The sequence below is a fragment of the Ammospiza nelsoni genome, chromosome 2, assembly GCF_027579445.1.
Source record: "Ammospiza nelsoni isolate bAmmNel1 chromosome 2, bAmmNel1.pri, whole genome shotgun sequence".
Taxonomy (NCBI): domain Eukaryota; kingdom Metazoa; phylum Chordata; class Aves; order Passeriformes; family Passerellidae; genus Ammospiza; species Ammospiza nelsoni.
Genome location: NC_080634.1, coordinates 59,054,107 through 59,078,460, shown reverse-complemented (window position 1 = coordinate 59,078,460; position 24,354 = coordinate 59,054,107). Strand labels below are relative to the sequence as shown.

Below are 24,354 nucleotides of genomic sequence, written 5' to 3'. Positions count from 1 at the left end.
TTGAATGCATTATGTTCACTGACATGCCACCCTGACATTTTGTTTAGTAGTACAAAAAAACCCGAAACCTACAAGAGGTAAGGTTATAAAATCAAATATGATGTTTTCTGCATGTTAAAAGAAGCATTGCTTCCACAGAGACCTGGTAGCTCAAACAGCTGCAGCACAGTGCCAGTACATGAAAACCAAAAAATGGAACTGACCTGGGTTTCACGGTTCAAGCGTGCGGTGGCAGGGATCCCGGCACGACTTCCAAATTCAAAGCTTGAATAAACACAGTTGTAGTTTCTTGAAGTGGATGCTTTTAATGAAGTCTGAAAAGGGTGAGAGAAAGGGCATATATTCCTGGAACTTATGTCTCTTAGGTAGAAATTCTGCCTGGAGAAGCCCAGCTCGTGACTGTTTGCTACTAAGACTGTTCAGGAGAGAGGGAGCGTCTTTGAGTTCACATACTTAATGCTCAGTGGTGTGTCTGCGGAGTGGCAGGAAATAAACAACAGTGAGGAGGGGTTAACCAGAGACCTGCTGGCTAAAATCTATATGCCTGGAAACAGAAGGGAGAGGGCTGCAAGGTCAGATACAGTTCAATTGTTTCTAATAGGGGGATCTGCCACAGAGCTACCAGGCACAGACACAGACACCTATCAAAGGCTGTACCCATTTTCCATCTCCCCCTAAAGCCAAAATAGCAGTTGTGCATGATGTCATGACAGTTTTTCCAAACTGATCTAGAACGTCCTAATTCCCAAATATAGCATCACTAGGAAGCTATACAGTAAATAGAAGAAGACAGAGAGATCAAATAAGCCACCTATGCATGGTCCTCCATCACATCCGAAACTCATAAATCACACCCTGAGATGTGTTCTCTAACTTATTTCCTAAGACAGCTGTGTGCCTTATGAAATAATGTCCCCATTCTGCCATAACTGCATCAAGGGAACATCCACACAGATGGTCAGATGCAAGGAAAAGTGTCTCTGAGCCTGACAGGAGATGGTAGAGGGAAAGTCCCTTTCCTTGGAGCCTATCTACCAAAATTTCACCACTGCACCAAGTCACAATTGACTCAGCAGGCAGAGCACTTCCTCTGTGAAGCCACAAGCCATGTTTGCAGACAGAGGTATGGAGCACAGCATGCCCCATGTCAGAGAGTCCAGATGTGAGGATGGCCCGAGAGCAAGAGGGACAGCAGCTGCCCACTATGTGTGAAATGTGCAGAGGAAGAATGAGCTAAGCTATGCTTCCAAAGAGCTCCTTCTGCTGCAAGATGCAAAGGATGCAGAAGACATGCTCCAGAAGATCCATCACAAGCACCAACATTGGCAGAAATCAGATATGGTTGCAGACATTTCTCTTTGGCTTTTTGCCAGCAGCTTTTCTTAGAGAAGGAAAACTTTCTTAGAAAAAGACCTGGGATACTGCCTCCCCTTCCCCCCAGAAAAACCCAAATTCAAACCCAACTCGATTAACTGAATTGGTGGACAATGGTATTGAGGAAACACTCAGTAGCAATGGAGAAATATACTGTAAAGCATAAAGCAGTACTGTGATTGCATGCATTTTTTTGCATACAGAGTATTTATAGATGCTAACCCGGGCAATTTCATATCTCTAGATATTTACTCTGTGCTTGTCAAATGAAATGGCATTTTTCATCCCATTTTGACTGGAAGAGAGAATTTGTTTGGATTATAAATTGTTTAGAATTACTTGTTAATGCTGTCGGCTTTTCTGTATCTGCTTGTAGGAGGGACAGGAGGGAGAAAACAAACAATACATTACACATAAAAACACAGTGGAGAAAAATAGAAAGCAAGCTCTGTTTTCAACACATTTAAACAGTTCAAATGAGAAGAATCAGTTGCTGTGGAAGCAGATCTGCAGCTGAATAAAACCTTTCACCTGTCCAACATATGAAATATTTATTATCTGAGGGTGACTAGAGATTATATAAGCCAGACATACAATGCAGAAAGCACACCCTGGCTCATCACCTGGCTCATCACCTCCCTGATTTTCACAGGCCCTGTGGCAGCCAGATTAGATTTTGCCATAAATAAAGGGAAGTGGGCTCAATTACAGTATTGGGTGTCAGGAGAAATAAAACTAGAGGAAAGCAACTTCTCAACTTTAATTTAACCAGGTTGGTGAAGCAAAATGACAATCCTCTGCTGTGTTTAGTAAGGCTGGAAAATGTTATCATTTCCAATTAGAGAGAAGAGCCCACTCTCTCTTTAGATAATTACTTTTCCAATAAATTATTCTTGGCCACTTGTTTTCCCATAAAAAATGGCTAGTCTTTTTGTCTTGTAGAAGTTTTTGGGTTGTTTTCCCATCTTTTTTATTTCCTTACTTAGTGTGGGTTTGACTTAATTTATTATGGGGCTGAAATTTGGCAGAGATCCAGACACAATAATATGAAAAATGCTCATACTAAAATTCAGTGATGGGATTCCTTGTTCATTTTATCTCAGAGCCTCCCTGATAATTCAGTCCTGCAAAATTGAGCACAAATGATGTAAAAGTGGGTATGTAATCCAGGCAATTTTATTTTCCATAAAAATAATTTAGACATTTCTTTTGCTGTAGACACAACCCTGACTATGAACAAAAGCCAAACCCATTATTTAAGAAAGTGATAATTTTGCATAGCTGCTTTCAGCGGTGAATCACACTTGGAAATATCATTTTTGCCCTTTATCACATTCATTTCCTAGAAAATCTGGATTTCCAAGGTCATTGGCATCCTTACTATAGCTAAACAGCTTTAATGTCTGCATTCTAAGATGCTGAAATTGTCTAATTAAGCTAAGGGTTAAAAATAAAGCAAAATTCCATTGTTATTAAATCATAAATGATACTATGATAAAGTATATTTCTGCTAAGTCTGATGTCTATGTATGAAGTGACTGAAAAGTTTTAGTGAGTTAACACAAAACACCAAAATATGATCACTTCTTTCCATTTATGCCTACTGCATTTGGCAATTGCATGAAGACTTTAGCAGTAAATACTGGATCAGTCAACATGATTTCAAGTCAGATTTACAGGCTCTTGGGTGCTGCATAGGACTGATCCTGCCCCAACAATTAAGATGGAAGTGAGGTAAGATGGGGAGGGGAGAAAGAGCAGCAGGAGAAAAGATGCCACACAGTATCCGAGCCACTGAACAAACTGTGCCATCACAAAACCAATGCACACACTGCAGAAACATGGGGATTCCCGGCTTCACAGAGGCAGATGATATTTATCTCTAGCCTCTTCCACAACACAATAGACCTTAAAATATTAATCAGTCCTCTCTTCCAGTTATGCTCTTCTGGCATGAGTCCTGTGCTTTAATAGAGTGCACCTCTGACAGTGGAGGGCAGGAGCCCTTTCCATATGTAGCACATAATACTCAGTTATACACTCTGGCTTTTCCTAGTTTCAGCCTCCATTTTCATTGCTTCTGTGCAAATAACTTCCTTCACATCTGTTACAGTCCCTTTGCCCTCTCACAGAGTGCTGCGCTTATGCTTTCCCAAGTTTGCCAGAAAGAGATTGCTAGGCTCCAAGTGCCCCAAAAAGCACAGAACGTGCCTTCTTTCCTGCCTTTCCATCTGCCTGGAATACCCTCCCTTCTTTCCCACCGTGGTACATCAAGTACCTTCCCTTTCTTTGCGAAAACTGAGAATCCATCTGTTCAGCAAGTTGCTCCATCTGCAACAACGGCAAGTCCAGTGATGTGCTGCCAATATTCCAACAAAGGGCTCCTCTAAAGCCGTTCCCCTGAGTCAGTAACACAGCCCACGTACCCACTGTGGGGATGCTCGCAGACAGGGGGCGTGTGGAACTGGCAGGCTTTTTTCATTTGGTTTTCCCATTTCCACAAAATGTTTTCCCATATCCAAGGAAAGAGGCAGCACCATTTGGCAAATACATTTCTGTGCCTCCTACCAGAGCCGTTAATATTTGGGTCTTGGGAATTAAAAAATAACAAACAAAAGAACCCACTTTGTTGAAACAGTTGCAGTGTGTGCACCTGGACAAAAGACAAGGGATGACAGTGGTAGGGAGAGGTCTAAATCCCTTTAAGGGACTGCTCAGGACCATATCTGTGTCAAGCCCATTAGTGAAAGGGCCCCGGTTACAAAAAAGGAAATCATGCCAAGTTTTCCTTTTAGCGTGAGCTCGTGAAGGCTTGAGCTCTGCAAACATGACTGGTCAGTTTGAGGGCAAGGGTGAGGGAAGAGGGGTGAACAGTGAAGGCAGACAGCTCTTCAGAAAGGAACTGTACACCACTTTTGCCATTCATTCTTCTGTATCAGGGGTGAATACATATCATACAGTTTGTAAATACATACATATGCATGTGTGTATAAACACATGTGAATTAGACAGTTGCTTTTACAAACTTTGGCTGCTGCTTTTGTTTAAAAAGCTGTTCTATCTCAGGCATTTTAAAAGTCCAGGCTTCATAGTTTTCCATATGTGGTTATACAGAAGTTGATACAGGCAGGACAGGATGCTCTGACTGCATGTACTTTGGATTGACCACTTTTCCTGTTGCTGTTTATTAGCTGCACAGTCTTAGATTTATGACAAGTTTCAGAGACATATAAATGTCCAGCTGTTAAATTAAATTGAATAAATTGAACTCCCAAATTTTTCAAAGGTAAGAGTATAATATATTATTTGCCTTCTTTTTTTATTTAATCAGCAGTTTTTTTAGGATGGTCTTCATAAAAAATAGGAGAACACTCTGCAGAGAAATAGAACAACTCTGTTCTGATGGAACACATGATCACACCACTTCAAATCTCTTACCTTGATTGTTTTTTAAATAGGGAAAATTAAACCAAACAAAAAAAATGCCAAAACCCAAACCAATCAATCAAACAAAACACAACAAAACAACCAAAAATTGGACTCAACAACTCAGTGTTGAGTTCAACAGATGACTTTTGTTGGGTTTGAAGAATAAAGAATGCAAGATTAGCAGGAGTGGCTGCCAACATATAGCTTAGTTTGATAGCATTAAAATATAATGCATGGGCAAATTATAATACTACATAATCTCTATTTATATGCCAGGAAACAATTTTAGAAGTATGTTCTGCTTTTGTCTACTTTGGCTGCAACATAAATGGCAAAGTGTCAAGCCTTTTACCTAGAAATGTAAGCAATGCCAGTGTGTCTGTCCTGTAATGAGTTCTTCCAGAAAGAAATCCTGATCCTTATCTAGCAGAGCACATCAGCACATTTTGGAGATCACCCATCTGTAGCCAAACACCCTGGAACAAATTTATGTTTAAAGCATTTGCTGAACAGGCAGAGATGAGGAAGGAGCCCAGTCAGACGGTGGAGCTGTGACCTGTTTCAGGCTCCCCAAGATGTGCTGCCATGCTCAGAGCTGCCCTGCACAGCACCCCACTGGCTCCAGCATCACCATGGGTCCTCCACACAAGAGGTCTGAAGATCACACCATATAAAAATAACAAAAGCCAAGCACAGCCGAAATCAAAGGATCACTGAGAACTTTCCTTTCAAGCCAGGAAAGACAAAAACTTCCTAAGCAGAGGTGTGGTCCGAGAAGGATGGAAGACTGCTGGCCCAGGGCACAGACATGCAGAGCCCCAGAAATCCCAACCAGCTAAACTGGTAAGACATGGGTGGAACATAAAGATCATTCTCTCCTTTTTTCAGACAACATGAATAAAATGAGGTGCCGAGAAATACCCCAAAAGTTAAAATCTGCTAAAAATCTTCTAAGGCAAAGCTATGACAAGAACTTGAAATTAATCCAGATGTGCTCAATTCTACTCTGATTCTCCAACCATCAGATCAGCAACCCTCCTGGCTTTGAAAGAAGCATTCAAATCATAAGTAAAGCGATTTATATTTCCATCATGTTATCAAGGCAAGGAAGTAAAAATGTTTTGCAAAGAATTGTCCAAGTCACAACTGAGAGGAGCTGAACCAGTTAAAGTGGGGCAGAGAGTTTGACAATCATAGGAGCATTTTTCTCTTCCAAACAGGTGTGTGTTAATTGCCTTCTCATTTTTCTCTATTTTCTTCAAATCTCTCATAATCCCAGTAATGTGTCCAGATCACTTTCACTTAGATTTGATCTTGGCAAAGCATCTTATCAGTCTGCTCCCTAATCCAAGCTCCCACAGCAACTGCACGGAAAGTCAGTTCATTTTCCCAGAGTGAGTTCTTTATAATCTATACAGCTCTCATCTGTTTTAATAATGCGAAAAGGAAAACAACATCCCATACAAAAAGCTCACTTTTCCTTTTGGAAAAAAAAAAGGTCCTTCCCTTATTAGTATATGACTGAACAGGAACACAAAGCCACCAGCCCTAACTTGAAACAAGAGGGGTTATGTTAGGCCATAAGGGGTCCAGTCAGTTTGTGAGTGGGATGGTTAATAATACACCACGACTTTGAAACATTCTGTATTTTCAAGTTTGTAAAGTGATACCCATCATACAAGCCAAGCTGGGAACTACATGAGAGAAACTAGCTGGACTGTGTTTCCTCTAGCATTCATACTTAATTATCCTCTTCTACCTGTTTGCTACCACCTTTTGGCCTAGTGCACTCTGTGTCCCTCCTGTGGACCCTTCTCTCCATGGATGCCACAGCCCTCTGCAGGAATAAAACTTGATGATCTAGCCATGAGATTCTACTGGGCTACCACTGTATCATCGTCCTTTGCAAATGCTGCTTGAAAAGAGTAGGGAAGATGAGATTGAGATGCATGAGTGGAACAATCTTGTACTAAAATTCTGTGGTGATCCTGTTAGTCTGATCCTTTAAGCTGACCACAAACTTCCAAACTGAAAATGCAAGTGGTGCTGATAGGAGCAAGCCAGTGACACAAGAAATACTCCAGCGTGACCTCTGACAACAAAAGGATGTCAAACTTCTCTCTTGCCTTCCTCCCTCTGAGAAAAGATCAGTTTCTCAAAGGACAGACTTCTTTCCAAAATCACACATTAGCCATTAGCTCTGAAGCTGGACAACGCTGTATGCCACTAAAGCATTGGCTGCAGCAGTTTCAGCTCCACAGCCCTTGAACATCCCAACATTCCAATGCATTACCTTTTAGTCAAACCTATATAAACTGTCTCCTAACAAATATGGGCACATGTGTGCACACATGCATGTACTAACAGACCAACCAACCAACCATCAAGCCAACACTGTAAATTCATACTTAGCCTCCAACTTGCCCAGTATCCTATTTTAAATTATCTCTCCTCAAATATTTTCTTCACATTCTCTCAAACTTTTTTACTGCTTCATCTCTGTGTACAGCTGCTTCTTCATGAGGCAATTTTGTTGCTCAGTTAACTATCACATTAATCAGGTGAATGCGTCTCCCTAGTATATCTAACAATTGCTCATTAAATCAGGTCTCCAGTACTGCTGAAAAATAATTAAAAACCTGTTTCAAATAAACAAGCTATAAAGGCATTAAGGACAAAATAGTGTGTAGGAAATGTATTAGAAACACAGGGGAAGAAAATTCTGACCAGGCACAGGCTGGGCAGATTTAGCTGAATACTGCTGTAATTGCTCATAGTGTCAGGCTAATAGTAAAAAGAAAGTTATAAATATTCACTTCAAATTAACAATGAATGTACTGTGGCTGAATACAAGCTCCTTTTATGTTTGCTTCCTACAAAGAGTCATGCAAATTCAAAGTTTGCATGCTCGCTCCACTGTTTGTTTCCAGAATAGGGGGTATAATTGATATGGGATTTACACAGCTTGACAAAGCAAGGGAGGCCAGGCTCCCCAAATCTTTTGGATCCAGCACACAAAGTTAATTAAACAAACTGTAAAGGAGCTGCACCAGTTCCCTGCAACTTCTTCACTTCTTCATCTAGCACCGTGCACAAGGATACCTAATTACAGTTTGTCAGCAACTAAGGTAATGAGAGAAACCTGCCATCAGGCAACTCAAACAAATATAAACTAGAGGTAATAATACTTCCATTGGAAGAACAACAGACTAAATTTGTCAGGTAAGTGGTTTGCTTTGCTTTAATTGCTACACACAAGTGAAATGACACAGTAAGATCTCAGTGACCAGATAAAATATGTCATTTTCTCCCCACCCAGTGAACCATGCAATGCTTTACAGATGAGTCACAATTCCCTGCCTGCATTAAAGAAGAATAATTGGAAAATATTTAAAATTTAGTTTTTAAATTGAGCCATTTTAAATTAGCTTCAAGTCAATCACACCCTCTCTAAGTCAGTCGCTGATGGCAGAGGCAACTTAGCAAAAATGAGCATTTATACTTTGCAATTCTTCTATGAGTGTTTAGTTAGGATTGTGGTGGTTAATCTACTGTTCCACTTAATTAAATACTTTAAGCCTCGTCTCATATCTTGCTAACACAATTACAATCTAGGAGTCTCCATTTTACATCAATCACTAATTTGGTCTCCGGCACTGCAATTTCTTGTTACAAAGCACTCATCTCTATCAAGTCAAGGTGCTCCTAACACCACAGCAGCCACTTGCCATGGTGAAACTGTGGCCCCAGAATAAGAATCAGTAGCTGTCTTCCTCCTGAAAGGCAGTGCTGTACCCCAGAAGGAATTCCATGGCATGTGACAGAAGTCATATAAATATACTGCACGCATACAGTTTTGGAAGGGTACTCCTGAACCACGGTTGTGCTAAGGAGGTCTGTGCTGAGAACACACTGCCAGCTGAACAACAAGCAGTAGAATGAATTTAACTTTATAACAAAAGCAAAGACCAGATAATAGACAGATGATTATCAAATCCACAGAATTAGTAGATTTTTAAAAAGCAGATAAAACCTCACACTCACTGTAGCTGAACTTCCCCCATCCTCTAGAAAGCAGATGCATCTTGTAAAATAGCAGCAAGAGAAGGGAAAGGAGGACATCCTGACAAGCAAACCAGGGATAGAAGTGAGATATTTATCTTGGTTTATATCTGAGCTCTCTTCACACATTTCTGCAAGGTTTAGCTCTGCTTTGCAAGCTTACACGACACTTGCTCGACAGTAATTTCCCAGCCTCACTGTGCATTAAATTAGATGGTGTTTTCCTAGCTATTGTTTTATGTTTCCACTTCATGTGTAAAGATTCTCTCTGCTTGCCTCTTCGGGAGTCATACACATCTATATAAGCATTACTTAAACTCACACAGAACATATGCTTGTGTGAAACCAAAAGCTTGCACAAGTGCATCTCTTCTGAAATTTGCTGCTCATTAATATGGGGCCAAAAAAAGCCTTTCAAAGGGAATCTAAATCCACTGCTTTTGGAAATCAATTATGTCTTAATGAATAAGTGTCAATCGTCATCTATCCTAACGGCAACATTTTGAGAATATTGTAATTCTCTGCAATGGTTTCTTGGAGATTAAAGCATATAGATACTTAGGGTATTAGATATTTCTAAGCAAAAAAAAATTAATTGTGCCTATTTTTTGCTCAACGGGTAGGTAATGGAAAAACTATTGAAAATGAAATACAATTTAAAGCAGTCTTTGCCCGGGAGTAACCTGTGTGTGTAAAACATCAATGCTTTTGTCATGAAAATGCTTCAGGAAACCTTCATGGAAGAAGACAAATTGTTTTGGTCTCTCAAAAATTCCAATCTTGGCTGTTTACCATTAAACTATACAATACATTCTGCTTTGTGAAGCCAAAGTTTTATTCCTCAAAAGTTTTATTCAGTAGCCAAGAAAGCCAATGTTCAGAAAGTAAGAGTGAAACTTAACTGATTTGGTCACAACTCTTTCATTGTCTTTTATAAGCCTACAATGATCTGTATATTGTACTGATAAACAGCCCTTGCTAAGTAAATAAAACTGATGAAATCCATCTGGTCTTTACTGTACATGTTTCTTGCAGGAACATCAGTTTTCACAGGATTTCTTTCCTTTTTCCCAGGCAGGCAGAACTGTGCAAGATCTGTCCCAAATGAAAAGGAATAAACTGCTAGTTGTAAAGCCAGATGTTTCAACAATAACCATAAGATGATGTGGTAGGCAGAAAAACCCTATATATGATATTTGTGGTAAACTACTCTGATTCTGCGCTAGTTTCTACTCTGTTTTTCAGAGAAGGACAGAAACATTCATTGAGATGTAACCAGCTTTAGAAAAAAATGTAAACTTCCTTTGCAGTTTAGAGTTTTGCACCCTCATTCACTTCCCAGGTTGTTTCATACCTAGAAGCAGTGCTACTGTAGTGTCTGGCATGATGGCAACCCAGTTGGATCTAACAAATCAGGGACGTTTCATCTTTTTCTTATTATCCTTCACGAGACAGGTATGTCCTGTTTCCAGACTTTGATTACAGAACAGATATATTGAAGTCCATTGAACTGGTTTTGGCTGGAATAGAGTTAATTTCTATTTTCTTCACTGTAGCAGGTATGGGGCTATGTTGTGAATTTGTGAGAAAACAGTGTTGATAACACAGGGATGTGTTTGTTACAGCTGAGCAAGGCTGACACTGAATCAGGGCCTTTTCTGCCTCTCACCCCAACAGAGAGTGGCTGGGATTGTGCAAGGAGCTGGGAGGGGACACAGCTGGGACAGCTGACCCCAGCTGACCAAAGGGATATCCCATAATACACGGTGTCATGATCAGCATATAAAGCTGGGGGAAGGAGAAGGAAGCAGGGAATGTTAAGAGTATTTGGTATTTGTCTTCCCAAGTCACCATTACATGTGATGGAGCCCTGCTTGGGGATGGCTGAGCACCGGCCTGCCCATGGGAAGTGGTGAATGGATTCCCTGTTCAGGTTTGCTTGTGTGCTCAGCTTTTGCTTTACCCATTAAACTGCCATTATCCCAGTGCAGGATTTTCTCACTTTAACCCATCTTATCCTCTCCCTCATCCCACAGGGAGAAGGAGTGAGGGGATGTGTGAGGCCTACCTGCCAGATGAATTAAAACACAGCACCCATATAAGATCTAGCTTTCATATGTACATATTCCATAAACATAACCTATCCCTTGCTGTAACATACTATGAAATTTATTGTGTGCCGAATAAGAGATCATTCTTCCATGCTACAAGAAATTCTGACATATGAAGTTTGTTTTACAACCCTAAATCAAGCCAAATTTATTGACCAGAGCTTCAGCTCATAGTACATTTCATGTTGCAGCTTTTTAAAAAGTTTATAAATTCTCTACTTAAAAATGGAAAAAATAAATTTCAAGGAGAAATGTGTAACTTCTTAATTTGCAAAGGCACACTTCGGTTATTTCATTGAAAAATTGCTTAAAACATAAGTGCATTTCAAACAGAACCTAATTCTCAGTTTTTGACAAGAGTTTTTAAAGGTCTTGACTTTAATAACTTCACAAGGGAAATCTTTTGGGGCAAAAGTATTGCAAAAGCACACTGTGCAAAAGACATGAATCTTGTAAGATGTAGATTATTAGAAACAGCAAGAAGAAATGATTACATTTATATGGAAAAGCAGACCTATGAGTGGTAATAATTACATTTATTAGACTTGATCTTATTTTCAGTATGAAAGCAGGCATGTTTTAATATTCCAAACAACTACAGAATACTTTCATTTGTTTTGTTCATTAAAAAGAAAAGAGAAGAAAACACTGCAAATAAATCTCATTCATGGATACAGATATCTCAGCTCATAAAATCAGTGAGCTCTCAGCACATGTTTTCTACTGGGTATTATAAACCAAATGTATAAAATGCATGGTTCCAGAGAGAAGTATATGGTTTTGCAGTTCACTGAATCGTTTCTTTAGCAACCTTTCCATTTCTCATCTGTGTAAGTAAATGAGAGCAAACCAGTAGGTTCTGAAAACAGACAGAATATTTCTCCTTTATTTAAGAGTTAGATGAGAACAGCAAACTACATAAAAAAAACCAGAATTCATAGAAGCACAGAAGAACATAGGCTGAGGGGCATCTTTGGCAGTCACTTGGTACAACTCCCTGTTCTAGGTGTGACCAACTCAGATCTGGTTGCTCAAGACTGTCAGGTTTGAATATCTCCAAGTGCAACCTGCTCTAATGGTTGATTCCATTACTGTGATTTGTTTTTTGGTTGGGTTTTTCTCCCCCTAATATCCAAGTGGGATTTCCCACATTGCAATTGGTGTCCATTCCTATCACATTCCCCTTGCAAGAAACATCTGGTAGGGGGTTTCCTTAGACCCCCGATTAGTCAGCTGAGGACAACATTTAGATCCTGAAGATAACATTTATGTCTTTCCTCAAAACTCTTTTTGTCAAAAACCTTTTGTGGCAAAGCTATTGCAAAGGCATGCTGTGCCAAAGACATAGCTCCAGGAATGCGCGGCAGATAACAGCTGAGGAAAACAAACAACACCCAACAGACTCCGTTGTCTCAGTGCCATCGTGCATATCACATGCTCCATCACCACCCAAGAAATCTCTGAAGTGTTTGTTACAAAGACAGAACACACAGGTGATGTCCAAGCAGTGGCCAAACCAGCTGACAGATTGTCATCTACTTCAAAGGGCTTTTGATCAAGTCCTTCTTTTACATGTGTACTTGAACAAGCAGTAAGAAAGGCAGCAGGAGGGGAAAGATTAGGTATATCACAGAGCTGTTTAGTGCAGTTTTCTCTACTTTCAGTTTAAAGATTTTTTCATAATTGGAATTAAAGCATTTCAGTCCTTATGATATCAGACATTATACACTGATGTCTTCAGAAATAAGTATCTAAATGTCCTGGTACATAATTTGGTTTAAGATGAAATGGTACATTACATCTATCTGTTCTACAGCAGGAGTGGAAATCCTTAGATTTAATTTCTTCTCACCTGGTTACTTCAGCCAGTGACCAAAGTACAGTGTCTACAAATAGCTGGTAAGTGGGAGAGAGCACATTGTCACATTGCTGGCAAAGCACTGATCATTGAATTCTTATTAAAGTTCTAATGTTTAGATACATCTTAACTTTCAGCTTTCTGCAGTGGAATTCATCTATATCTCTGTGTACCTTTATTCTCTGACATTTCATGATTTCCCTTGAGACTCTAAGGAAAAAGAAGCTGTTTATACACACATCAGATCCAGAAATTGATTCACTTACCAAACAGAAACATGAACTAATAGGATGGTGAGATTGTGAATCACATATTCTGGGACTTTAAGGCAAGCTGATAGTCATAAAATGAAGTTCCCTGGAGACACTGAAACCCAGCAGAGCATATTAGAGTATATTTTCTGAATAATTTGTTATTTTTTTGTCCAATGAAATACATATTTTGAGTCTAAGTTAGAATAATACAATTATTTCTGTCATCACCACATACTGATTTGACTGCATTTTAGAAAGTTAGCTACCAAATAGAGAACTTGCAAGTATTCCTTCAAAAACAACACAAAGCCTCCCACCACTAAGCCAACTCCAATCCTCCCTGTTCCCATTCCTCTCAAGCAAGAAGTGCATTCACTAGCTATTAGATATGAAGTGGCTGCAAGTCATTACTATTTCACTTTTTCAAGGATCTTATTTTCTCCCTTGTGTTTTTGAGGGCAGTCAGCCAGCTGTATGTGACAGACATCTGCAAGAAATGTGAACCCATACAAAATTTCAGCTTTCAGACAACTCAAGCTAAATTACAAACTTGAAGTTTCAATATAAGCTTTCAATATAAGCAGCAAAGACAGCACAAATAAAGGCAATACTCTGTCCTAGAGAGCATATTATACACAACTAAAACAAGCTACTGTTCTTGAAAGAGGAAGTTCTAATCTGCTGATTTCTCTACTTTTTTTACTAATTATTCCTTGAGTTTGTTGCCCATTCTGCAATACTGTGATGGAGTGAAATTTTGACTAGTAATAGCATTTGACAATCTCCTGAAAAAAAGAAGAGGTTCTTCTTTTATTTTGATACATTTAGATACAATAAAGAATAAAAAGTGGATTTATTGAATTTTAGGAAACAGAGGGTCTGGCAGTTCAGACATGGAGATAACGACAGAAAAGGTGCTTTGTACTCTATAGTACTCTCTCTCGACCATGTGGATGAGAAGATCTCATAAATAGCCAGATCAAAAGGGAGATAACACCTTGAAAGTAGGATAGAAAAGTCTTCATTTGATTTCTCAGGAGGAGAGCTTTCAGTCAAAGAGGATGTTTACAGAAGGTTGAGAGATGTGATTATAGTACTGGCATCTTTAGTTGGCTTGAAATGACAGACATATTCTTAGCCCTCTAAAAGGTCTTAAGACTTTTCTTAGTTAAGGCCCCATGAGCCTGAAATTATTTTGAAATGAGTGGCAAAGTTGACCCAGGAACTTGGGGTGTAGCAGACTCTCTGTTCTTTGTGTAGACAGAAATCAAAAGCTGACACACCAGGAGCATACTAAGGCACGTCATGGAAGGGATTACACTCAGGAAGATTGCTTAGCAGAGACAGAACACAAACCAGAAACATGGCACTGGATGGTGCAAGACAAACTAAGCAAGAAGAAAAAAAAATTGTGAGTTAAAACTGCAGAGATAAAGCAGATGCTTCACAAACAAATGAGGTTACTGATGCTGGAGGTATGTAGGGAGGTTCTCATGTCTTGTGGGAGTTCGGCTGAAAGATGGAGTGGGAGGAGGAGAAACCCCAAGTGAGGTGTGAGAATGACGAGAAAAGAAGGACACAAGCACAAAAGCAAAGGGGGAAGAAAAGGTCAATAAGACTGAAGTAAAATTAAAGTGAGGTGCTCCTGAATACTCTTATAGTTATTATATAAATTACATACTTTATCTGCCACTTAGCTGTTTAAAAAATAATTGTATTATTGATATCAATATAAAACTGTCAAGGTGCTCCACACAAACACAAGTTTGGGTAATGTACGTGCCCTGCAACATTTACCATCAATCTGAACTCGGTAAAACTCAACCATTCTGTCATAAATAACTGCCCAAAACCTCTGCCAGATCGGCACTATTTCCAAATTTCAGCTATATTTACACACCCACAGTTAGCAGCTGACAAGTCATATATGAGGGAAATTGCCTCCCTCTAAAAAAGAGCTGCTGTCAGAGCTGCTCTGTTCCACATGGAAATAATTCAAAGGAGTTGTCATGAAAGAGCAGCTATACCCAGAATAGTTACCACAACAGACATTTTTACTCAACACCTATTGCAGTCTTTTTGCACCACTTTTGTTCAACTGCTGAGTTAAGTACCGAGCATAAGTTTCCTTTTTTTTTTTTTAAAAAACTCCTCATAACTGCATGAAGCTACCAGAAAGAAAAGAAAAAATAAAGTAAAAAAAAGATTGAAAGGTCAAAGCAGTGTTCTTAAGGTAAAATTTCAAACACAAGCAGGTAGACATTGCCCAGAGATGGGCCCTATGTACTTTATTAGCTGATAAGCACTGTCAGTGCTTGGTAAGGTAGGGATGAGATAAGCAGTCTCACCCTATGTCTTGGCACTGCATATCTGGTGGTCAAGAGGAGGAAACTCTTTACATTTCAGAAGCCTCCACCTTCACACCTAATTCTGACAACAGCTGCAGTGCCTCCTCTGGGAGGACTCCCTGTATTTTTGTTTTCTCAATCTTTTTTTCCTTTTGCTCTGAAGGAGGAAAGGTGAGGAGGCATCATTGGAGATGAATGGGGAGGGCAGGCCAGCTTTTATGAGCTGGAGTGACAATACGATGCTGGATGGTGACAAGGCCGCAAGTTCCAGGAAATATGAGCTCAGAGACTCATATCCCAAAGAAAGGAGGATGCAGAAGGAGAGGGATTTTCTAGGGAGAAAAGAGCACTCACTAATCATAGAATGCTTGGGTTGGAGGTTACCTTGAAGAACATCTAGTTACAACCCTGCTGCCATGGGCAGTGACACCTTTCCCTAGACCAGGTTGCTTCAAAGCCCCATCCAACCTGGCCTTGAACACTGCTAGGGACGGGGCATCCACAGCTCCTCTGGGTAACCTGTGCCAGTGCCTGCTACAGCCTCCTGCACCTTCCCCTGAGCCCCACTGTCTCTGCAGAGCTCCTCACTCCTTTTCCCCAGCTGTTCTTAGAGAGTTGATGGGGCAAGTTAACTTTCTCCATGCACAGCTGACCTCTTATCTGTCTAGGACATCTCCAGCAGCTCAGCTACTATCTCAAAGCCCTTTCCCTTATTTCTGCATCCTAACTTCACCCTGTTACTGCAGAGCCTGAGGCTCTGCCTACAGAGGCAGAAAACCTTGCGCTGGTCCCTCATAGAGTTGAACATCTGAATGGCACATGAGTCCCTCTTGTGACATGTGTCATCTCTTCAGCTGGGTAAAGAGACACAATAAGGCAACATGCTCTCACATCCAGTTTTCAGGCCCTTGCTGTTACATGCCACTGGGCATGGGGGATACTAAAATATAGTTGTACCACCCAAAATGGAACTTAACGCTTTCATTTTTTCAGTGTACATCCTAAATGGAAATTTCCATAAATTTGCTTTGAAAGTAATTTAAGCAACTGCTTCATTCCCTAATCTAAGAGAAGGAAATACCACAAATGTCACAGTAATTTCAGTTACTTACAAAAACATTCATAGAGATTTTAGTATCACTGCCTATATGTGAGCAGTATTGCCCTAAGTAAGTGAATCCATAAAGAACAGGTTTTATTGTAAGGTAATATTAACCTTGGTGAAATAATCAGTACTCTTGAAATCTCTGGTTTGGTTGACATAGATACTGGTTCCAGATAAACCTAAGATAAAAAAGATGATATGCAGCATTGAAAAAACTTATGAATTTAGGATAGCTAGTGAATTTTGGATCCACTGAAAACATTACAATGAAATGAAATATAATACTTCCTTGTGTGCCAAATATTCTGTCTGGTTTTGTTTGGTTCACATAACAACCCGAAATTCAGGTATCCATTCTTTTCAAAGAAGCAACTCACTATTTCAGATAGCAAGCATGAATAACTGATTTTATGCCTATATTTATATATACACACACATACCAGCCTTTGGACTATGCTGTGCCACAAGTTATCACAGCTGTAAAACTGGCTGGATAAACTTGAAAAGAAAATATGGACAGAAATCCTTTGCTGAACAGCATGCCCAGTAATGATCTCAGCTCTTAACAGGATGACAGAATTCCCAGGATCTTCAAAATTCCCACCCCGCTGTATCAAAGTGGGTTTCTTTTTCCCTCTTACAATTTTTAAGCCTTGGGTCCATCACTCAATGGGTTTGAGGGCTCGCAGTTCATAATCTTGTTATACAGACAGTCAGGATGGGAGAAAAGATGGGAGACAAACTTAGTTAATTTATCCTGGGCTGGCAGCCCTCTTTCTGCAAAGCATCCAGTGCCTGCCTTGGCTCACTCTCACAGGTTTCCTAAGCCGTGATAGAATGATATGGACATAATCCCTGGCATTTTGTCACTGCTGTCCAAAATATTCTCAGCAGCAACAGTGAGCATTGTCCAACATAATCAGACATTGAGTAATGTGAAGCTAAAATAAGACAGAGGGACCAAACAATAATAGCCAAGGCTCCCCTCCACAAATGGATCCAGTCCACGAACCAAAACAGATGTACAAAATGCTCTCACAACCAGCACCATGCATTAAATCCACACCCCCCTACCCAAGGGCTCTGCTGTGTGTTTGGCAGCCTCTCCCCAAATGTTTAGCTCCCTTGTTCATTTTCTCCTTCAAATGACTGATAATAATGAGAAGCAAATGTACCCACAATTTGAGGGACAGAAGAAGCTTCCAGAGGAAGAGCATATCTTTTTTTTTTTAAGATCTATTTGATGCTCTAAAATATGCATTTCTCTGGCTGTCTTGCTCTAATCACACGTTACTCTTAGCCAAGAAGTAAGTCAAGTAATACTCTTCATGGGCTGCAATTAAAAGAGCAAACCAGAAAGCATTGCTAGTACCTGGATAAACAGCAAGTTTTTTATTAATTAAAATAATTAATTATTTAGATGTGCATGCCAGTAGTGGTCCATCTGATTCTGAAACAGAGCCTGGACACATATTCCAGGAATGTTCAAGATGGGACGCACTTGGTACTTTTACAGAAGGGTGATGAGTGCAAGTGCCTTATATGTCAATATGGAAGGCTACACCTAAGTCTTTGTCAAGCTTTGAACACAGGTCGGTTCCATAGCAAGAAAGTTTGATTCAGGGTTTTTGGAGGGTAATAGATAAATGCTGTGCATTAACCTACAAGACACAAACCACTGAAAATCATAGCGCAGTTTTATCCAAGATAGTTCTCCTCATTGTAAAGTCAATATAATGACAAAACCTGAGGTAAAGCCTGAAATACACTTGTTTGCACATGGAAAATAGGAATGAACTATAGACTCAAGCTCATACCTGCCCACTAGCAGATGAGGTGTGAGATGAGATGAGCCCTGAGACAGGAGATGTTCGCATCACTCAGGCCACTGCTTCATCTTCTCTAACATCATTTCCCTGGATTTTTTTTCAGAGACCAAGCACAGGCATGAAGCTACTGACTTAGTCCTATCAAGGTTGACAATTCTTTAAAAAGCAGCATAGAAAAGAAAATAATACAAGAAGTCAACAAGCATCTGCTTTTTAAACCTTTATCACAAGTTTAGGGGACCTTCCTCATCCCCTGAGCCCACTACTTTTGTAACAGGGACTGCTGCACCTACTAAAGTTGTACAGCTGCACTAAAAAGAACCTCTGGTTTCTGTGAATTTGAGAACAGCAAGCAAGGAAATAGCTACATGTGGTTACCATTTTGTATCTTTATCCCTTTTTTATGCTTTTATTATCTGCACAACATCTTTGTTGGAACTTCTTAATATTCATTTTAAGTCTAGCAAGTATGATAAAGTAGCTAAGTTGCCTCACTCCCTTAGACATTACGTCAGCATACCCTCTCCAGAAAAGATAAAATATTTATGATGATTAATACAAAAGACATTACAGACAGAGCATTTCAAGAACATCAGAACAGATTAAAATTTAAAACAATAACATACCTAATAGCTTTCTCTACTTTGGGATCTGAAGGGCTGTACTGAGGGTCTTTTACCACTTCAGAAACAACACTAAAAGATTTTCTTGTACAATTAGTATTTAGGTCTGATGTGAAGTCAAGTGAAAAGCATGCTAAATTCAGATTATAGTCTTTTTTAAACTCACCATGGGCAGGGAAAGTTGATGCCATGTTTAATATCAGCAAGCACCACCTGTGTGGTTATTTCATTGATGTAAGGAGAAGCAATAACCCTTTGGGAATGATCAGCAGCCATTTTAGTCCTGCTTGACCAATGCTAGCTGAATGTGGTGTAGATCAACTGCAGTGTGGGATGGAGCTGTGAGATGCCTTGCTGGGACCCTCTTCCCCCACAGCTCAGCAGCTGTTTGTGCTCAGCCCTGTTCCTCTCTCCCTGCCTACACTCTGCTGTGGCTGTGCTCTGTAGCCAGTCCCGTGGCCTCCTGGTGCCAGCCCTGGCCAGGAATGCCACTGCTCCTGCTCCTGCACCGCCATCCTCATTGCTTCCCTGGCCCTTAGAAACAGCCCTGACACAGGGGTGTGTGGAGACATCCTCTATTTCCCATAATTTCTCAGAAAGGTGCTCTACTCTTTTTCAATAGAATCATAGAATCATTTGGATAGAAAAAGACTTTCAAGATCACTGAGTTCCACCATTAAACTCCAACTCGGCACTGCCACCTTGATAAAGGCCGGAGCTTTATCAGCCTGACATTTCCTGTAAGACTGGCACTTCTTGTAAGTCAAATTGTTCAGCCTGGAGGAGACTGTGGGGAGGAGACTTCATTGTGGTCTTCAGCTTTCTGGTGAGGAGAAGAGCAGGGGCAGGCACTGATCTCTTTTCTCTCATTACCAGTGACAGGACCCAAGGGAAAGGCCTGAAGCTGTGCCAGGGGAGGTTCAGGCTGGATACCAGGAAAAGGTTCCTCAGCCAGAGGGTGGCTGAGCACTGGAACAGCTCCCCTGGGAAGTGGTCACAGCACCAGCCTGACAGAGTTCAGGGAGCAATTGGACAATGCTCTCAGGCACCTGGTGTGACTCTTGGGGTGTGCTGCATGGGGCCAGGAGTTGGACTTAATGAATTTTGGGGGTCCCTTCCAAATCAGAAGATTCTATGGTTCTATGAAAAACACCAAATCTCTTGAATTAAGTGCTTGTAGACACTGACCACAATCCAGTAAAATCTTTGATTTCCCCAGGCTGGCTGAGCAATAAAGACAGGCTGCAGCTGTGCCCTTCAGGATGGAGAAGTGTTGGCTGGACACAAACAACTGAATGTTCCCACAGCCCATCCTGCTGCGGTGGAGGGAGGCATTCAGAGCTGAAATGCTTTTGAAAGTAAGGCTGTGCAAGAAAAGCAAGGTGATATCTGCTCCAGACCACAAATACACTGAGGAAAATGCTGAGGAGGGATTCCTCAAGCATCTGTTTACACTGTGTAGGAGAAATATCTGAGTTACCACAGAGGACTTAGTAGCACATGCTGGAGGCTTTGTGCTGCCTTAAAATAAATAAAAAGATTGTAAGAATTCTACATAAGGATGTTTTCTGAACTCAGTAAGCATTTAGCTTGCAGAAATTTTATATTATACCTAATCCTGAATGATAACATAACATTTACCACATAACTAAAAATTAGCAGTTGCTTCCTTATGAATGTCACCTTTTGCTCATTATGTTTCTTAATCACAAACAGGATAACATGAAAACAAATATACCTCATGTGTTAAAAGGATTCATTTTGCAATCCTGAGAACAATTATGAGCAAATTCAGCTGGGAGAAACAGTTTATTTGGGAAAAAGATGAAAGCTGGGGCCTGTTTAAGAACATTTTATCAGACACTAAAAAAAGCCATTAACAAAGAAAAAAAATGAATACTTGCCTGAATCATCACAATGGCCTAGTGAAGTAAAAATAGATATAAAAAATAATCCACATCCAGGAACATAGGGAAATGGATTGCAATTAATATACATTAGGTAATTAACAAAAAAAAAAATGAAAGAAGGAAAGAAAATCAATGTTATGTAGACTAAAGGACATAATCAACTTTCTAAGTATGACAAACAAAAGAGGAATGGCAGCAATGACATTAGTGCTTTTCTGGACAGAAGTTACAATAACGCCAAAAAAGATGCAGGAAAGTTAAACATGCTCAATAAATAGATCACTTCTGCTTTTGCTGGTGAGAAGAAGCTTCTTTTAAGTTTACTTTTCCACACTAAGTGTGCCCCTCTGCCAAATGCACTTCTTTATTCTAGTTTCATGCTGGTTCATTTGGATTTTCAAGTGTTTTGATGGTCAGTGTTTCTTTTTTTGTCTTCTACAGTGCTTCCTCAGGTTGAGGTTTTCTTCTCTGTGTCACCATTTGGTAAGTGAACCTGAAATGCCTCTACAAAGGAGTCTGTGACATTCTCAGAAGATGCCTGCAATCCCTCCATCACTGTCCTCAACCCACCCCTGGCATGATACACAGGTGCAGTTTACTTGGCTACTTTGATATTTTAATTCACACTCAGCTATCACAAATACTTTCTTTGCTTGTAAAGTAGCTTGGAAGCATATCAAACAGCAGCTGTATCAGCACTTTTTATAAAAACCTAAAGCAGGAGGTTTTGAACCACCAGCATAGATTTTTAATTAATCTTAGACAAATAGAGAAATTCCAGAGCAGTGGAAGAATGCTAAAACTATGTCAGTTTTGTAAAAGGTAAACAGGATGACCAAGGTCTAAACAGACCTATAAGCCCTTCATCAACCCCAGACAAAAAACCCAGAGTGCTTGCTATCAGATTTCATGCCATAAAGCTATTGTTAATCTTGTCCAAACAAGCTTCACTGATGACAGGGTTTCCTGAACAAGACCACAGAAAACCCCTAATGGACTTGGTTAAAACAAAAAGCATTCTGGAACTTGGACCGATTTGAAAAAAAAAAGGAGAAAACAGTCATCAAAAATTAAATTTAAAAAAAATTAAAAACCCAGATAGTATTAATCTTTACTAGTTGTCTTTTATGTCCCCCCAACTTTACATTTCATTTAGACTTAAGTACACAAAAACAGTAAAGAAGTTAAGCCAAATAATTACAGAGCAAAAAGTCCCATTTGATGTATTAGGGTATCTTCTAGAACACTATTTTTTTATTTTTAAAATATATCTGAATCCTTTATAGATCTTTGTGTTGCCTTTCTTTTTTCCAGATCAAGAAGTAAAATTCAAAAACAGAAGGAAAAAAGCATGCTCTTTATTCAACGTTAAGTCTTCATGGAGCCCAGAGCCTTTAAGCATAGGTGCAGAAAATGACATTGATGTTTCCTTGTGGATTGCTTTTATATATTTTTGTACATAGTTCATATTCATCTAATGAGCTAAAGAAACATCAGTGCAATGAAGGCAAACGGAAATGGTGAGCTTTAAAAAAGTTTTGACATTTCAAATGTTTTGAGGTCTATAATGTCATATTTCTTTGGTGATTTTTTTAAGAAAAGTGCGACAATCACTGTTGCAAGAAAGGACCCTTCCTAAGAACAAATATTTATGGGGTGTCACTGACAGTTAAAATAAGGTTTTGCAACATATATGTAGGTTAAGATAGACCATAAAACAATTTGCTAAGGTATGAATCAACTTTTGGCTTCCTATGTTGTAGTACCTTGAACAATATTTGCTTTCCCAGAAGAAATAATCTGGTTTCTACATATCAGTCATTCAAAAAGAGGACTCTCGACACGTCCTAGGGCTGTGTTTAGGAAGCATTATTTGCCCGTAAGAGTCACAGATCGCTAAGCAGATTTACGGGCTTGCAGAGAAGTTATCCTCGCTAATCTTTGCTTAAGAGTAAGTTGAGTCTGATACGACAGCTAAGCAGCTTTCGGAATTGTATCGAGTTCCGCTTCGCTGCTCATAGTGTCTTTCTTTCCTGCTAAATGATCAATCTCAATTTAGGCATTGGGGGCAAAGGAAAGATGAAAGAGGATGGAGAGAAGGCAGTACTAGTCTTCACTTGGCCCTCTGTAAAGCACAACAATTCCTGATCCACTGATGGTTTCTGTGTTGAACTGGGCCACAGAGAATTTCAAAAGCCTTGCATGAGGGGGCTTTGAACAGGGAGGGATTAACCACGTATATCACAGGCACTTGCAGGTAATAATGCAATACATTTACCATTAATACATTCAAAGCATCTAGGAGACTGCCTCATGACTGTGAAAGCCACTAAAAACTTAGATTATTTATAACTAAATATTTTACCTTCTTTCTTTAATTATTCTTGGGAACTTCTCTCTTACATATAGGGAATATGAAGCATCAAATTCTACATTCCTATCCCTAAGTATGCATAATTTGTAGAAAGAGAAAAAATGTTTCAGCACTGACTGATCTACAAATTGAATTACTGTGATCCTCTTTGTCAGGTAATGAAGCTCAGTTTGCTACTCTTAGCAAGAAATTTTTAAAAAATGGTGTTCATTTATAATTTTTAAAAGAATCCTGCTCCTTGTAAAAGAAAAATCAGTAATGCAAATAATCTCTCTACCCACAGCTGCCCAGGAAAGAAGTAGAGAATATAGAAGAAGCCTTCACACCTGGGGCAAACCTGAGTGCTCTCAGGACAGTGAAGATGCAACTCCCAAAGCTGAAAGTCCCCCCCAGTAATGCCTTGTCTCCAGCCTGAGAACTAGGACCAGCAAGAGTGCAACTGGTACTTTTGCAGTCTGTGCTAGCACACAGAGCTAGATTTAAATTACATACAGCACCACACGTTCTGGGTATCACACTCAGCCCTGGATTACATCTGGAAGAATATACAAAGCATGAGAAGCCAGTGTACCACATGCCCTCCACGTGATACTACACAAACATTTCACCTTGCCAGCAGTCTCTGACAGTATCAGTGCTGTCTCTGTCTGATGCTAACACAGACATGTCTGTCCCTCCAATGCTCACTGATCGACTACTCTGAGCGAACACGGGGAAGAGCTGTGGCAATGCCATTGCAAAACTTGAAACCACCACATCAGAAATTTTTGCAGAAATATCATCCTTTTTGTGACTATATAACACTGGAAATTTACTCTGCACAGTACAGCCATCAAGCATTCTAGCTGCATGGGTTCCTGCATCCCCACTGTCGCAGTGGTCCTGCCAGAGTCCTGCCCTGCCAGCTAGGGTTTGACATGCTGTGAAAAGAGACCTTGAAATCAGAGCTGCTGTGCAGCTCGACTTGCTGATAACTGATCTATATGAGATAGCATGACAAAATGTGAACAATGATGCCTGACATCCCACATGCTATCACATGCCAGAAATGTTTGGAGGGTGGAACAGAATGACATA

The 24,354-nt window shown here is 39.9% G+C and overlaps 1 protein-coding gene across 6 annotated transcripts in view; it reads right to left on the bottom strand.

The window, feature by feature from the left end:
* Positions 1-24,354, bottom strand: part of ENOX1 (ecto-NOX disulfide-thiol exchanger 1) — a 360,949-nt gene that overhangs the window by 152,653 nt on the left and 183,942 nt on the right. For 3 of the 6 annotated variants that reach the window (XM_059466701.1, XM_059466703.1, XM_059466704.1), the window contains one exon: positions 204-314. The exons of the other annotated variants lie outside the window; for them this stretch is intronic. The gene's annotated coding sequence lies outside the window, so the exon portion shown is untranslated. The remainder of the gene's footprint in view (positions 1-203; positions 315-24,354) is intronic. 6 annotated transcript variants of the gene reach the window in all.